General features: G+C 41.2%; 2 long non-coding RNA genes across 9 annotated transcripts in view; one reads left to right on the top strand and one right to left on the bottom strand.

The window, feature by feature from the left end:
* Positions 1-10,146, top strand: part of LOC102006718 — a 28,870-nt gene extending 18,724 nt beyond the window's left edge. For 3 of the 8 annotated variants that reach the window (XR_001235439.1, XR_001235434.1, XR_001235435.1), the window contains 3 exons: positions 1,873-1,972; positions 7,334-7,450; positions 9,579-10,146. This is a non-coding gene — a long non-coding RNA (uncharacterized LOC102006718). The remainder of the gene's footprint in view (positions 1-1,872; positions 1,973-7,333; positions 7,451-9,578) is intronic. The other 5 variants (XR_262190.1, XR_001235438.1, XR_001235437.1 and 2 more) reach the window with 2 other exon arrangements.
* LOC102007602 overlaps positions 1-18,250 on the bottom strand; it is a 128,269-nt gene that overhangs the window by 58,297 nt on the left and 51,722 nt on the right. The gene's annotated exons all lie outside the window — the stretch shown is intronic.

The following is an 18,250-nucleotide window of genomic DNA, read 5'->3' as shown; positions in this document are numbered from 1 at the left end:
GCATACAATGTAAGAGAGGGAAAGAGGCTTGCTTGTCACTCCTCCTTTTTTGCTCTTGTTGCTTTTGCTGTTTTCCTCCACCATGAACAGTTGCCCTCTGTCATGTGCCATTCTGCCTTGGAGCCAGCCAAGTATGAACTGAAACCTCCACAAACTGTGAGCAAAATAAACCTTTCCTCCTTAATTTTGGGTGTCAGGCATTTTTTCTCAGCAAGGAGAGAAAAGTAACTAAGACACACAGGCTCAGGATTTTTACAAAATAAGAACCCTGGCCCCCGCTGAGTCACTTAGTTAACCTTCTAAACTTCTCAAGTTGGCACAGTGTATCAACCATAACACGTAGGATATGGGGAACCATCTTATTTAAGCCCCTTAAATATAAACATTTGGAGAAAGAATCTACAAAGACCAGCTGAGCAGTTTCCTGGAGTCAGTTGCTTTGGGGAGAAATGCAAACGAATTTGATGAGTGATGATTGTGTGAGGAAGTTTAATTATGAGTAACCTATAATAGAGCAGGGTCATTTTTTTTATAAAACTAATAATAACATTTCTAAAAATAGATGCAACAAGATGGTATGGTGTCCATGTAAAAGCAGTAGAGAAGCAGTGGCATCACCATACCCACCAATATTCAGCAACACCCAGGTCCCCACTCAAGCTGGAAACCTCCCCCCAGACCCACTGCGCTTCAGTCTCTGAATTTCTCAGCTTCTGTGTTCCCTGAAATATCTACGTTAGCCTAAATCACCCCTAAATTTGGCAACCAAATTTAGTCATCATTAGTTAAATTGTTCCAAAGAATATAGTTTCTGGCATATTACAACACTGACACTTTAAAATGATAATATTTTCTTCAATGTAGTTATTGGTTTATAAATGCCCTATCAGTGTATATCATGTACCATCCTCCATTACTAAAAATATAAAAAGATCTTTTTTGATCAGTGGTAAGTTTTACATTTGTTCCATTTCTTTTTTTGTTACTGGGAATTGAACTCAGGACCTTGCACTTGCCAAGCAGGCACTTCTGCTGCTGGGCTATATCCCAGCTACATGGGTTCTATTTCTTTTTGAACTTGCATTTCCATTTCACTTCCTGGCACAAATTTTATCTAAATATATTTTGAATGTCTTTTATTAATTACCCTACAGTATACACAAAAATTCATATAAATTGATGTTTTAATTTTTAAATTTTCCTACAAATAAGGATCTAAGTGTGAAAAATAATTTCTTTTTGACTGAAATATTATTGTTAGTGCCAAATTTATTTAAAAATATAAACTTTGGAAAATACAAACAAAAAAATTAAAATTTGTACTGGAAGTCACTTAACAAAAAGGATAGAATACTTTAAAACATTGTGTATGTATGGTAATTAGTGATTAATTATATAAGTGCATAAATGACAATTTAATAAATTCTTTACTTAATGAAGTAAAAATAAACTATTTAAACACATAATTATATAATTAAATATGTTATTAGTGATTAATTAGCGTAATTAGTATTTATTAATAAGGTAGGTTCTTTTCCCTTTTTTTTAGACCTGCAGATTCTAAAAAGGAAAGAGGTTTTTTAAAGTAGTATTTCCAATTCTTTGAATTCCTTCTGAGTTAAAGGCCAAAAATTGCATGGTTATTATTAGCACTCTTCAAGTGATCAGGCCTTCTGTTTTGTTGAAACAGAACTGGAAACTACCTAACTTGCACAGAAGTTTGTAATTCTTTTGTTAGATCCAAGCTCTGTAATAGCTACACCAACATTTTAAATTGCTCCCTTTGGTGCTCTGAGAGGTTTTTGTACCTGGAGCATTGCAGCACAGTGAGAGCCTATGTGAATAAAAAGTTTACCTTTCTTTTGTTGGTAGAAACATTTGTGTGAGTGGGGACACCCCAACATCAAGCAGTTTCTCAGGAAAGAAACCTGTGGACACTAAGGACCTGGAAATCACCTTCAAGTCATATGTGGTAATGGCCTCTTAAAAAGTGTTCTACCAAGTTCCACACTTCTCAGGGTTGGGCCATTTAAAAGCTCCCCAAGCAGTCAGTCATGTTTGAGAACCTTGTTTGAGGTTCACAGGAAACCTCATTTCATAGAAAGATCTTTTACCAGAGAAAAGCTTATTTTCAGTTCAATATAAGAAGGAAAGAGAGAGAGAGACTTTAAGGACAAGGATCCTGGGGAACACATGAATCCAGGAAGTGAGCCCAGCACTCAGGATGCTTTTGTAATGGGGACGTTCACAATGTGGAAGAAAGGCTGAAAGGCTAAGTTTGCTAGTCAGTGTCTCAAGGATAAAAGATAAAATTTAAAATCAAAGAACAGGGTTAGACCAGTTCTCTGATAAAATATATTCCCAGCCTTACTTGGAGTTGGGAAACTCAAGGACTTCATGTTCTGAGCAAAGGCAACCCAGTTCTCCCACAGACAGCACCTCAGTTTCACACTATCCAGGGGCCTCCAAAATTCCCTTCAAGGCGTACTTTGAAGTTCCACTCTACTATCATCTACCATCTAGAGTTCCCAAATAGCTAAGTATGCTAATTTGATGTAAAAACAAAACTTACCTAAGCAGGGAGATAACATCCCATGCCCCAAATTACTTCTGCACTTCTACAATATTAGATATTTTGGACACAATCAAGAATGACTAGACACATGAAGAAAAAAAAAACACTAAATAAGAACCAGAAAAAATAGCAGAAGCAGTCCCATGGAGACTCTCCACTTGGATAGATAAAAGATATAGACTATAAAACAACAACATTTACTATTTCAAAGAGATAAACGTAAATTTTATAATTTTTAAAAGATCTACAAACTATAAGAGTGGCACTGCAGATTTGAAAAACAACAAAATAGATATTATAAAACTGAAAAGGCAATGGCCAAAATTAAGAACTCTGTGGCCAGGTTTAACAGCAAATTAGAAAATACAGCAAAGAATTAGTGAACAAAAAATATATAAGAATAAAACATCCAAAGTGTAGCACGAAGAAGAAAAAATGTTGAAAATAGACACCGGATTGAGTGAAAAGTTCTAATAGAGATTCAGTTGCAGTTACAAAGAGACTATCAATAAGTACCAATAGAACGAAGTCATGTCACAGTGAAATTCAACATTTTAAAAACAAAATAAGATTTCCAAATCCAAGGACAGTCAGAGGTCTTTATTTTAAAAAGGCCTATCAATCACAATTTTTTAAAAATGTAAAAGTTTCTAAATATCATCTCATCTTAAGGAGCTCCATACCTAATCCATTATTCTCTATTATATCAAAATATTATTTTCCTTCAGTTCACAATACTTGCTTACAATCTTTGTCTAAGCTTCAACCCTTAAATATATTCTCTATGCAGGCAGAGGCTATGTGTCCCCTGTTGCCTACATTATTTCTGGAGAAGTTACAGTGCACGGCCTCTGCGTTGGCACAAGGTTAAGACCAATAAAAGTCCTACAGCAGGGATGTAAAGAGGTCCTCTCTCCCAGGGCCACACCCCAGGGCCAACTTCTGTGAGAACAGAGCCTTAAAGATTTCAGAGAGGAAAAATTTGTTTTTTCCTAAGAAACAGCAATCTGTTTGGCAATCGCCTTCTTATCAAAAACACTGGATAATAGAAGATAATAGAGCAAATGTTTCCACCGAGGCAAAAGAATTTTTCACCTAAAATTCTATACCCAAGTACTATGATTTGGGTTCAGTTGGTCTGCAAGGGATTTATGTTCTGGAGGCAGGTCCCATGTGGCAATGCTAAAGTGAAGCAGCCCTTTAGCGGTGAGGGTCTAGTAGAAGGTACTTAGGTCAGAAGGCACCACCGTTATACATGGACGAAAGCCGCATCTCTGGAGTGGTCAGGTCCGGTAGGAGTGGACCGATTGCAGTGACAGAGGCGGCTGTAGAAAGAGAGCCGGATCCCTCCCTGGTCTCTCGCTTCCTTGCTTAGGCATGTTCACACACCTTGCGCTCATGTTCCGTCCCTTTTCCACTTCTCCGCCAGAGGGCCCTCAACAGGGCCGTGGGGCCATGCTATTAGGACCCTCCCGCCCCTAAAATCATGAGCCGAATAAACCCTTTTCCTTTATAAAATCCTAGCTTCACCTGTTCTGTTATGACAACATAAAAGGGACTAAAACCCACACCCAACATTCAAATGGAAGGATTAGGTGCAGTCCTTCCTTGAACAGGAAAGGATTCACAAAGTTTATCATCCTCAGCTCCTTTCTGAAAGGATTACTTGATAACATATTTCAGCAAAACGAAAAAAACAAAGAATGTGAGACACAAAAAAGTTTGGGTACAAAGATGGGTAATAAATTCTAAATGATTCTGAAACACCGTATAAGACTAATGAGCCAACCTGGAATTGAATCATTTCCACAGGGTAGAAGGTGGAGACAAGTGGGAAGTAAGAACTTCCCAAGGCTTCTGGCTTCTTATTTGGTAAAGATACAGCTACGGTTCAATTCCAGACATTGAGAAAGTACTATGTTTGATACATGTACTACATTTTCTAACAACTATTACAGGGACAGAAATAGTGTGTAATGCTAATGAAGAATAAAAAAAGTTGAAAAATTAATCCAATAGTAGTTACATATTTACCTATATAAATATAATTCATAAGGATTTTTGGAAATATTCAATAAATATTTTGCTTTTGGAGAGAAGTTACTGCGGGGATGAAGGGAAATTCATTCTTTGCTCCTCCATATGTTTCTGATTTGATTTTTTTCAAATAACTCTATTCACTTATTGCATATATAATTCTTAAGCATTAGCACTTTAATCTAATAAAAATTCTAATGGGAACATTTTAGTTTTCTTTTTCTTCTCTCTCTCTATCTCTCTTTCTCTCTGACATGGATACCCTTACACTGCTGGGGTTGAGAAGAAAACCATAAATGGATAAAAATTCTTTGAAAATAAATTTGCAATATATCATCATTGGTCATGCTACATATCATGTTCTTTTACTGTAACTTCCCAGTTCAGAACTCATCCTAGGGAGATAAGATTAATGATGAGACTAAACATTGAAGTAAAGACATTTATCCCAGTAAATAAATTTAAAAGCAAAAATTTGGAAACACCCCAAATGTAAGTGTCCAGAAATTGTAAATTAAAGCATGCATATAAGATATAATATGCAATCATGAGCCATTATATTGCAAGAAGTTTGTAAAAAAAAAATGGGAAATATGTATGTTCTTTTTTATTGTAATTAGCTCATATTAATTATACAAAATAATGACTTTCAGTGTGATATTTCCATACATGAATATAACAGGCTCTGATCACATCTCCCTTCCCTATGACCCTCCTCTCCCTGGCCCCTTCCCTTCCTTAATAGGCCCCACTTTTGTGTCATCTTGTTTTTCTAGATTCCACATGGTAAACATGTAAGTTTTAACGTAGGATTTTTTAAAGCCTACAAGAAGCATAATTGGGATTGGTTGTGTAGAATGCCTTGAAAAACGTTGAAAGTATTAAATCCAAATAGCTGGTGAACACAACCAGCATTTCTAAAAAATGAAGGAAAGGATTTTTTTGGTAAGGTTCAGCCCATAATAAGGTTTTGTCAGAGAGGACCAAATTAACCAAAGAAATGCCATCCTAAAGCAGGCTGTCGGGAGGGGGAAGCGGCTCCTGACTGCTCCAAACACAGAGCCGACAGGTGTGAAGACCAGGAGGGAGCTGCAAGCAGCATGGGCAAGTTACAAGCACCCAGTCCTGGTGGCCATGCTGCTGGGTTCCTCCCTCGGCCTATTAGTGCCAAGAAGAAGGAGTTCACCTGCCTCCAGCCAGAGCAGGGAGCAGAGGCACCCAGGCGAAGAAGTAAGCAGGCCTCTCTGGGAGCTGGCAACACCCAGGAGGAACAGAAAGCCCTGAGCCTCCAGGTTGATCAAACAGCAGCCCCACTTAGCACCAGGACTCTGACTCACCACAGCCGCCTGAGGTGTAAAGAAAGCACTCCTGTAAGCAGGCAACACCAGCCTTTTCTTTCTGGGCCTTGTTCATATAGGAAAATATCAAACATATTAAAGAGAATCTCATAAAACAACCCACCTTCTAACACCATTTCAACAACTATCAGCATTCTGTCAGTCTCATGCCACCACCACCTCTGCCTTTCATTTTCTTCTAAGCTTTTTTTTTTAATATTTTTTGGACCGGGGAATTGAACTCAGGACCTTGCGCTTGCCAGGCAGGTGCTGTGCTGCTGAGCTATATCCCAGGTCCCCATTTTCTTCTATAGTATTGTATGACTCTGTAAACATATAAAGGAATTTTTTAACCATAACCACACCCCTACCCCTAAATAATAATAATTTATGCGCATGAGCTAATAGCCCAGGGTGGCAGATTGTATTTTCCAAAACTGGTGGTTGTAATATTGGCCATCTTCTACAGTGCTGAGTTTTCCACTCCCCCATCAAGAGGACAAGGCTAGTTCCTCCCCTTTTGACCATGGGTAGGCTTTGGTCCCTTGCTGAAACAAGAGATTGTGAGAGTGGAGATGCTGACTTCTAGGGAGAGGTCAGAAAAGAAAAGTCTCCTAACTTCCATCTTGTCCTTTTGGAAAGTTTAGTGTTCAGAAATCTCCTTTCATGATGGTCTCTCTCAGAATCCAGAGGCCATTTGTTGGTGTCCGATCAGCACTCCCAGCTGAGCCCAGCTGAGCAATGGAGAGCCCAGCTTCTCCCTACTCAAAGCTCCAGATGAACGGAGGCAAAGAAGACAGTGCCACACACCTTCTCTACATTCCCAGCCCACAGAACACATACATGAACAGAGAAACGTGGCTCTTATCTTACTCCACTCAATTGTAGAATGGTTTGTTCCATATCAGTAAAAATTAGAAACATGGGTTCATGTTTATTTTTCTCTCATTGTTTCCAAAATCTGTCTTTATAGATGATCTGTCTGAATGTTTAAATGAAGATCCAAGTAAAGGCCACACATTGCTTTTGGTTGATATTTTCTCTAAATCTCTTTTAAGCCAAATGAACATATCCCTTTGTTCATGTCTATGCCTATGTGCAGAAGCTGGATCTTTGATCTTATAGAGCATCTTCCATTCTGCTTTGGACGATGTATCAGTGAGCCAAACATTGCTTACCATGTCCTCTTATGTCTGCATTTCCTGTAAAGTGATGGTGACACGCAGAGCAGAGTTGCAAATTTTTTCTGTAGGGGCCTAGAGAGTCAATATTTTAGACTTTTTTTTGGCTACTCATTCTGCCCTTAAGGCACAAAAGCAACCACAGGGGATATGTAAATAGATAAGTGTGGCTGTGTTCCAATTAAATTTTATTTTCAAAACAGGTAACAACAAGATTTGGCCCATAGGCCAGAACTCGCTGGCTGTGATCAAAGATGCTTGAATAAAGAGATGATCCGATAAGAAACAAGTGCACAATCCAAAAGTACCAAATATGTAAGGTAAACCAGTTTCATGGAAGGAAAACCAAACTAATCTTAAAACCAACATCTGTAGAAACAGAACAAATGAAAGAAACAGAAGAAAACTTTTACAAAAGTCTTGTATATTAAATATTCTAGATAATTAAGACATATCATATTCCTAAAACAAGAAAAGGTTGTTATGATGACATGCATTTAGATATTTTAGAAATGAAAAATGAACCACAAAAATAAAAGTCTCAGTGGATGTGTTAAAATAACAGACTGGACACAACTAATGAGCACATTAGCCAAGAAAGTATTCTGAGAAAGTGTTCCAGAATATGAAACTAAGAAAAAACAAAAAGAAATTTTAAAATAAAAATTTGGGTACATAGAAGTTATGACTAAAAATTCCAATGTTCATCTCATAGGAGTTATATACAAAGACACAAGAGAGATGGACAGAATGAGATAAACAGAGAGATGATAACCGAAAAATATTTTCCTTGAATTTAAAAACAAAAGCATAGCTCCTTAAATAAGAAGGGCCCACTGGTCAACAACCAGATGAATGGGCATGGGGGGCTGATAGGATGATAAAAATTCAGGTGTAGGATGATAAAATGTGGATGTAGGATGAAAAAACTTTTCAGAAGTCCTGGTATAAAGAGTTCTGAAATCCCCTGCACACATATATCCAGAGTCTTCTTCCGTAACCCTGGGGTGGAACTTGGAAATCAGACTTTCATCTGTTTATTGGTTTCAAAAATGCTGCTCCAGATGTATCTAATTCGCAGACAAAATTGGCAGTTGCTGTTCTCTAAAGCAATAACCTGGGACTCAGAACCAAGTCACCAGTTCTCAGTCTAATTGAACGCATCTTCAAGGTTCTGGGTCCACTCTCCCTTCCCTCGCAGGATCCACTTTCATGGTGATCCGCTGTTAACCTCACTCCCCCCCACCACTGAAGAGGATCCTGATCCTCCTTTGGCCCTGTGCCCTGACCAGGGTCCTACTGACCACACCCCATGCACCCTCTGTCTCCAACATTTCCAAACCCCGAGGTGCTGCTCCAAGGGCCAGCTAGCCCCTGAGCTCAGTCCCTGTCCCCGACTGCTCCTGTCAGGGACAAGATCTGGGGCCTGCTGTGACTCATGGATTCACTTAATAAACATGTGGAGAGCTCAGGATGTGAGAGCTTCGGCTAGGTCCTGGGAAAACAAAGCTGGACACAGCCTGCTGCTTGTGCTCCAGGGGTTCTACCTGGAGGCGGATCTGAAGGGAAAGAGGCGGGCCACTGTGGCAAGGGTGATCACACAGATTTCTCCAAAGACAGTTCAAGGGCCACCAGCTCAGACTTTGACAAATGCTCTTAGAAATTTCAGATTCCCAGCCCCACTTACCCCTGGCAGGAAGTGGCTCAGGGAGCTGCATTTTAAACAAGCTTAGGTGATCTTTATGATCACGAAATTGTAATAACCATTGCCTTAAGGAGCTGTTTCCTAGGTCTCTGGTTTGGTTTGGAAGGAATAGGAGGAGTGTGGGAAGGGGTGGTGACAGAGGAGCTGGCCTGATGGCCCTCAGGAACCAGATCCCACAACTCCTTGCCCTGGAAGGTGTCCGAGTTCTGCAGGACAAGCTGTAGGGAGCTAATGAGAAGCTTTAGGTGGGGGACGGCACGCAGGCAGAATGGCATAAATTTAAAGGATGGCTCCCACAGCAGGTTGGAAGTGGGAGACTGGGGACAAGGTGAAGGGCTCGGGGCTCCAGATAGAGAGGTGAGCCCAGGTCATCCATGATAGAGACCTGACCTAGCTCAGTGGCAAGACAGACAGAAAAAGGGAAAGAGGAAGTCTGGGTGGAAGGCAGAATCAATAGGGCTGGGTGGGAAGGTCAAAGCTGGACTTGCAACTCTTGTCCCCAGCCCTGTGGGTGATGGGGGCTTGAGTTCTCAGGCCCACTGTCCTCTTCCTGCCCTGACAACACAGCTAGCAAGGCCAGCCCCAGCCCCACCCTAAAGACATACATATAGCATACTTCTCTTGTACTTTTAGACCTTTTCTAATCACCCTGGATAAACTGGTTATGCTTAACATTTTGTTATTATAAGGTAGCATTTTGTTACTGATTTTAAAAATCTAAACACTATCTGCTGTTTCCCCAGAGGTTCTTAGCTGGAGAGTCCTTTGAAGAGTTAGTACCTAATGCCGAGGCAGCTCTCAACTTCCCAAATCACCTCAAGGCAGCAACCAAAATTTGAAGATGCAAGAGCAGAACTGACCAAAGGGTCCCTTCTGGACACACCTCAACTTGCACTCTGTTACAGGAATGTCATACACCCCCTTTCACGGGTGACTGCAGGTGGCCACGAAAGCCACACACTTCACAGCTGAGTTACGAGTGATCACACAAAGGGTTACTCAATCTGCGCCCACTTGCCTGGGGGCTTTGAGGTGAGCCCTTGGAAGCGTACACAGTCACCTGGGACTTCAAAAGTAAATCATTTAGCGCTGTACAGAGTGAAACAATGGTTCCTGCTGATTCATCTTGATAACACTCGCCATCCAGCAATAAAGGAGGTGTGACTAAACTGAACTGCAGGCTTGATAAAGAAAATGCTTTGTCTATCGGGCAGATATAAAACTGCATTAACAATTACATAGATTATATGTGAAATAATAGAAAGATCCCAACAACTGTTCACAGTTTATAAAGCACTTTCTCATTCCTTATCTCGTTTGATCTTCTAAAGTAAGTTGTCTTGTATTCTCATTTCATAGATGAGCAAACTGAGGATCAGAGATTAACTGAGCTACCCAAGAACACACAGCCACTGTAAAATTGCTGTGCCTTTGTTGCACAGAACAGAAAACTCAAACCAAATCATACTAAGCAGTAAAGGGACTCTATGAGCTCATGTAACCAGGAAAGTCCAGTGTTGGGATTCAGGCACAGATGGATCAGAAATCTTGCTCTGTTTACTTTTAGTTGTCTTGCATTGTCCCTTTTGTATGCACCAGCTTTGCTCTCCAGTTTTATTCTCATTATTCTACAGCTTTCTAATTCAGAGGAGAAAGGACTTTTTCTCCTGCAGTCATTCAACAGGAGTCATATGCTTCACTTTTAGTGCACCAGTGGCCAGAAGGCTGCTGCATGCTGACTGGCTCGGGCTGGGGTATATGACCATGTAGAGGTCAACGAGAATCCAGTGAAGGCCACAGCCCAGTTCTTCCAGGGCAGTGTGTGGTGGGAGGGTGGATGCTGCAGAGTCAATCACAATATTCATCAGCGCTTGAGTTCAAGTCTTATGACCCTAAACACTATTGGGGGCTTTGTTGGATTTTTGGCTTTTGTTTTATTTTGCCCCAATGTCGTACATATTCTTGTTCTTCATTTCTGGAGTTTATGAGCCTGAGTAAAATTGCTCTGTTTCCAATGCATCTAAACAAACCTAAGATGACCAGAAGTCCTTTCCCACTGCTATGCACAAAGACTTTGCTCTGTGTGTGCTGTCAGGATCTGCAGTCTTTTGCTTCTTTGGGTACGATGTTAACTCATGTCCCTCTAAATCTCTTGTCCCCTTCATGTTTTGTTTTGTTTTGCTTTGTTTTGTTTGGGACAGGGTCTTGCTGTATAGTTCAGGTTGCCCTTGAACTAACTATATAGACCAGGCTGGCCTCGAACTTGCAGCAATCCTCCTGCCTCAGCCTCCCGAGTGCTGGGATTACAGGTGTGTACCACCATGCCCAGCCCATTCATCTTTGTTTCGAATGGACTTCTGTCTCATTGTGTCAGAGCCCAACCAGGAAGACGAAAGCCATTCTGAATATTTAAAACAAGGAAATTTAAAGTAATGAGATGAAAGAAGCTCAGAAGTCAAACAAGGGATTATGAGGCAATCCTGATACTAGCAGCAGCAGGAAGTTGCTGCCATTCCTAGGCTGGAGGGACAAGAAGAGGAGGCGCTGCTCCCGGAGCCCAGGGACTGGGCTTGCCCAGAGGAAGCTGCAACCATGACAGATTTCTGGTGAGAACGGAGTCACAGAAGACAGATGGCAGCTGCCAGGGAGACCAGTGCCATCAAGGGAGAGGGAAAATGCCCCGAGTGCTCCCTTCCTGCTGCCTCCATTGGCCAAGCCTGCTGGAAGCCAGTGCTGTGGGCGCCTAAGACTGCAGGCTGCACAGGAGCCAGAGCTGGGGAAGGAAGAGTGAGGAGCTCAGGTCCAGCAGTGCCAGAGCAAGCCTATCACCATGACAAATGCCACACACGCTCATCATGAAAATTCTGGGAAATACACACATGCAAAGAGAAAAGGGGAAAAATCATGATCCTACTAGTTCTTAAGAATAAGGTTACGTCAGCCAGTACCAGGGGACTGCTGAGTATTACCTATTCTCATTAGTCATTGAGCAATTGTGTTCTGATCCTTTCCCTATCAGCAGGCCAAGTACTCTAGCAATGTAACAAATTTTGGGGTGTTTTATTTTTACTTGATTGTTGTGCCCAGCCACCCTCACATGGGGGGACTTAATCTAGGGCCTCATGTATGCAGAGCCATTGACAAGTTTTTTTATGTGTATCCTAAGAAATTAAGTTTCCCCTATCAAGTCAAAGGTGTACACACACAAAAAAGAGTTTAGAATGGAGAAGAAAATCATTATTTCTTACAGGAAACTGATTTGCTTCTTTTTTCCTCCCCAATCAACAGGAAGCATATGATAGATAGATTAGGGTTTTTCTTTCTGCCTAGGCTACTAGGAAATTTAGAGGTATGTCTCAGCTTTATGACCAACCACTTTTAATCCTAGGTTTCTTCCTTCTCCTTCATGTTTCAAACCATACTGTATCACCTCAGCTCTATGTGATAATGTTGGTGCGTGTATAAAGAAGACCAGGATAAATATGAGCACTTAGGGCAGAGAACCCGGAGTTATCTCCCCAGAGGACTGTTGGGCATCACCTGCCCTGTCCAAATTTGTGCTCTCTAAGCCAGCTGGCCAGCACTGGGAGAGTCATCTGCCACAATGGAACAGACTCTGTCTGTCACCCTCTTCAACAGCAGATGGCCACCCTGCACTCGTCTATGCCATACACCATCACGGAGGGAGACACCAACATCCACTGTGCAAATCACAAGCGCTTGCCTCTAACTCAGGAGGCTGGGAATCATGCCTGTGTGCTGAAACACACTCCAGGTCAGTCATTTTTCAGCGAAGGCTGTCCTATTGGGCATCTTGACAGTAGAAAGAGGTGGAGCACCTGTGGGATTATGGTTAGATTTTTTTAATTAGATTGGGCATTTCAATTAAGTCAGGCGAAGCTTTTCAAGCAGGTCAAAGCACTACCCCCTCGAGCAAGCACTTCACTGTCTTGCCTGGCTTCACCAATTCACAAGTTAGTTCCTCATGAAATGTTTTTCTTACACTTTGTTTATTTGAAACTGTTATGATAGTCTGGGCAAGAGGCCCAGTTTAATATAATTTTTACTGTTGCTACTGCATCCCCAATTCTATCAGGATGGTTATTATCCTTGTTGTCTAAGACACCTTACCACGGCAATTACCACCGCCAGGTGTGCTCCATACTCACCCCACCCATCCACCCACCCCGCCCCATCCACCCACCCCACCCTTTCTACTTCAGATTTCAGAAATGAAGCCACCCGGACAGCATGAATTCGTGACTTGATAGCAAAGCAAAATTGATATTCAGCAGTTAGCTCAATAATGTGATTGGGACAGGTAAAGAGTTTCTATTATTTAAGTCCTAAAGGATCTCATGAGTTGACTTTGGAAAAATTCCCTATTGCTTCTGAGTTCTAAAAACACACATAGGCTGCTTTTACAGCATATTTGCCTCCCTAATTATATTTTACATAATCTGATGCCTTTGAATTAATTTGTAGCATTTACCTGCCAAGAGGTATGTCACCTGGTAGGCTGAAGACAAGAACTGACCACAGGACACCAGTTCGAATTAAGCGCTGGTGACAGTAGTATAGATTCAGCATTGACAACAGATGGGAACTATTGCAGCAATTGGTTTGAAAAATGTGTGTGTGTGTGTGTGCGTGTGTGTGTGTGTGTGTGGTCTATTCCAGGTTTTACAGGAGAATTAGTTTAGAACAGAGTTGCTGAGGGTCAGACCCTTAGCACTACTTTCAAGCACAGGTGTTGAAGGCAAGGGATTGCAATAATAATAACCCACTTCAGGGTGTGGACATTAGCCAGCAGACATGCACCTCTGGCTTCCTGCCAAGACCTAAGGTGGGGCCCAGGCCTGGACTTGTCCACAAGGTTCACATCTTCAGCAGATACGGTCTTGCTGCAGAATTGGATCCCCTGAACAATGAGACTTACTGGAAAAACAAATAAAATGCTTTAAATGTTCAAATGTATTTCCAAGTATTCATCTTCCAAATATTTAGACCCTGAGCCGATTGGGCCAAGAGCCCAAGCTTCCTGCATATGTTAGATGGTTTTAACTATCTCCTCAAGATCAGCAAATATATCACAACCTAAGATATCATCCTCTCAGAGCCAAAGAAAATCCCCAAGGTATTGCTCCAGGAAATCAGCTAGGTGTCTCCATCCAAAATTCTCCTTTGTAATGTCTGTAGGAGCAGATTAATTTTAGTAGATCTAATAAATTTTTCCAAAGGCCTCCATGAGACCACCATCTGTAGCCACTATGAGCCTGCAGTGTAAAACTGAGTGGAAATGGTGATTTGAGAGAAGAGATGGATGGGAGAAAGAAAGAAGGATAGAGATACAGAAAGAGCAAAACCCAGCCTACTGAGAATATTGGTAGCTATAGGCAGCTTTGATGCCAGAACCAAATGTTAAAACACAAGTTTGAGTAAACAAAGATTACTTACTTTGGTGTTTTGGGTTTTTTAAGAGACATGAAGGCCAGAGGGCTGATTATGTTCTGCATTTAGATTTCTCTAGATTCAGTAATCAAATAATCATATAATTCATTCTCCTTTTCCTAGGCATAGCCATGTCAAAACTTCCTTTTTTTCCCATTCTTTTCTAAGTCTCCACATTGAAGAAATGGAGGGAACGACAAAACCATGGTGCTACAGGGGATGTATCTACTTCTAGAGTTTAGTAATCTCATCTTTTTTTATTTCAGCTTATGTGTGCACGTGTTTAATACATGTTTACACTCCTTGTGGGAAGTTGGTACATGTACATAACACATAAATTCTTTTCATTCCATTTTCCCTCTCTCCACTCCCTCTCCACCAAGCCCTTGATCCCCTTTCCTCTTTTTTGTACATTTCATAATAGCTGAATCTTAGAAGTGTGCCACACATAATGCAGTACGACTCTGCCATAAAATAAGATAAAATAAAACGTCTTTTGTAGGAAAAAGGATGTACCTTAAGACAATAATGTTAAGTGAAATAAATCAGACACACAAGCTTAAATATCACATAGTTTCTTTTATATGAGAAACGCAAAATATTAATAAAGAGCAAAATAGAGACCAGCCTGGGTTACAAAGTGAGCTCGAGGCCAGCCTGAACTGCATAGTGAGACCCTGTCTCAAAAAGACAAAAACAAAAACAAACAAAAAAAAAAAGAGCAAAATAAAAGGTAATAACACGAAATAGGGAAAGGAATCCTCAGTGGGGAAGGGAATCAAGAGATGGAGGGAACAGGAAGAGGGGAGAGGGGAAGGGATGATAAAAAGGAACTGGGATGTGTTATGAATAGGTACCAGCTCCTCACAAAGAACATAAACATTGTGTACGGTGCTCTCATATTTATCTAAGATGTTTCACAATATAAAATAAATACCCTTAATATAGACTTTGATTGTGGAATATCCTTGTTAAAACTTTGTTTTATCTTCCCCTATGGACCAGGTAAAAGAGTGGAGTTGAGTTTTACATGCATTTAACACTTGTAGGCTCCATTATGGGAATGAGAAAGAAAGAGAATGAATGAAAAATATTGCTTTTAAAAAATATATGCAAGCCAGGCATGGTAGCACACACCTGTAATCCCAGCACTCGGGAGGCAGAGGCAGGAGGATCGTTGGGAGTTCAAGACCAGCCTGGGCTACAAAGTGAGTTCAAGGCCAGCCTGAACTGCATAGTGAGATCCTGTCTCAAAAAAAAAAAAGTATATGCCCCGGAATTAACATTTGAAATGAATTTGTTCTGCCCCTTCTTTCTCCATGCCTACAGATCGCTCACTGTGCCATCTTTGGCTTAAAATGCAAATTTTTTATACTCTGTACATGACTCCAAATTTCAAATTAACTGCTTCACTGGTGACAAACAAGAAAACAGTCACATTCCAGTGACAAAGGGCAAACTGGCTGAGAAACAGCAGACGCCTCCCTAAGAGAGTTCCAAGGGCAGCCTGATTATCTGTGATCTTCTTCTCAGGTCCGACTTTAGAACCTGGCCCTCCCATCAGACATGTATCCACTGAACTATTCCTCCCTTGGAAAAGAGAAATATGTAAAAGAAGTAGGGTCATTTTTCTGGTTCTCTGAATTTGTGCCAGAGCAGAAACTTACTTTCTCCAACTCCATGCTCAACTGCAAAGTACATGGCAGAGCCATCTTTTTCTCCATTTGGGGTATGAAATGATCTAAAAAGAAAAATGTAAGAGACAGAGAGCCATTCACTCATTCATCAAAGACTCGCAGAGGGCCAGGGGTGCATTAAGTTCAGGATTCAGCACTACATTTTCGCTGAATGAGAAAAGGGAGTCAGAAGGCCTCGGCTTACACAAGCTTACATATGGCATGATTTCTCTTATATGAGAAACTTCATCTATAAATAAAGTGCAAAATAAAAGGCATAACATAGGAAAAGAGAGGGAGAGAGAAGTTACTGTATTCCAACATGGAGAATGTATTTTAAAGTGTGCCCTGATTTAGTATAATTGTCTTATGTGTTTTATATGGGTTTTTTGCCTATTAGTTTGGCTGTTAATCTGTATGTATGATGAGTCACTTTATAAGAACTTATAAAATAAATAAATGAATCTGATGCTGGCAAAAATGAGAGGATGGAGAAGAAGGAGAAGAAAAGGATGGAGACACATTATGTACATGTACAAGTCCTCTGCAATGAATATCATCATTATGTAATGCAAACACATACTAGCAAAAATAAACTGTTTTTAAAAAGGCCTACTCTTGGGGCTGGGGATTTAGCTCAGCGACAAAAGCGCCTGCCTGGGAAGCGCAAGGTCGTGAGTTCGGTTCCCGGTACCGGAGAAAAACCAAAAAAAAGAAAAAAAAATAAAAAAATAAAAAGGCCTACTCTTGACTCTATTATATTTAATTTGCTGTGTGACACTGGCAGCATTGTGAGCCTCTTTGGGTTTCAATTGCCTAACTGACCAGAAAAATAGTGAAAAGATTGCAGTACATAAATTCTAAAGTTCCTCTCCATTATAAAATTCTGTGAAGTTGATTCAAAAATATTGGCTAAAAACTTTAACTAGGACCAGGTGTGGTGATGCTCGCCTGTAATTCCTACATTCAGGAGGCTGAGGCAGGAGGATGGCTGTGAGTTTGAGGCCAGCCTGCACTACATACTGAGTTCAAGGCCAGTTTGTACTACATAGTGAAACTTTGTTTCAAAAACAATAAAAAAATAAACTTTAACTAAATATAACAAACTTTCCGATAGCCACTTTATTCCTAACAAGTACTTTGCCCTAAACAGTTCTGTTCCCCGGTATAGTCGATTTGCCCTACTTCTCTCCCACAACCTACACACCAACAGCTCCTTCTCTCCTATTTCTGCAGCTTCCAGCAGACACAGATTAAATGAAGGGATTTCTCCCTGAATTGTGTCTCCTGGCACAGCTGCTGTTGCTCAGCCCCACGGAAGGTGATTCAGCCTTTGGTGTTTTGATTCAAAGTAATGGCAGCCATGTTGTGGACAAAAGATATGGAATCAGATCTCTTGTGTGATTAATCATACTTTCCGATTGTGTAAATGCTCCGTTTTCAATGACTGCATCATTTGTAATGTGGCTTTTGTGTTATATTATCAGGCATGTGAGCCTGTTCACACTTATTGAACTTGACATAATGGTTCAAATAGCGATCTTTACTCAACCTAACCTACTCTGGGAGGGGTGAATTATCCTATAAAATGCTTGAAAGTTTATGATATTATATCAGGCAAAGATAATCACATTTTACTTTATGCAATACTTTCATCATTCTATTCGGTCGATAAACATATATCGGAAGAAGACCTGTTCCATCAACAGTTATCCTTTGACCCATAGTGTGTAGCCCTGGGCTGGGCAAAACCCCAGACATCTTCAGGAAGCCTGGTGAGTCTGGGCTCTGCCTCCCTGAGCAGCGTGCAAGGCAGGCAAAGCCTCAGGCTCCCTCTGGGGCCTTGGTGGCTACCCGCCACACCCATAGTGTGTGGTCCCAGGCTGGGCTAAACCCCAGGCATCTTCAGGAAGCCTGGTGAGTCACAGCAGCTTTACATCCCTGACCAGCGTGCAAGGCAGGCAAAACCTTGGGCACCCTCTGGGGCCTAGGAGGCTCCCTGCCACACCCATAGTGTGTCTTCTGGGGCTGGGCTGAACGTGACACCTTTAGGAACCCATTGAGCTACTCTGGAGCCTCTCCTACTAGGGTGTGAGGCACATGGATCCCTGGACAACTTCTGGGACCTTGGTGGTCAATGCCAGAACAACTTGCACCCCTCTGGTAGCTCAGCTGAAACCTGAACATAGAAACCTGAACAGCAGCTTTGGGGACCTCACCCTCACACCTCCCCTTCCAGTGTGGGAAGCAGGCTCTGTCCTGGGCAATATCTGAAACCTTGGTGAACT

Source organism: Chinchilla lanigera, unplaced genomic scaffold, assembly GCF_000276665.1.
Source record: "Chinchilla lanigera isolate Chin_1 unplaced genomic scaffold, ChiLan1.0 scaffold00042, whole genome shotgun sequence".
NCBI lineage: Eukaryota > Metazoa > Chordata > Mammalia > Rodentia > Chinchillidae > Chinchilla > Chinchilla lanigera.
Note: the sequence above shows the minus strand (reverse complement) of the source record. Positions and strands in the feature narration are given on the sequence as shown.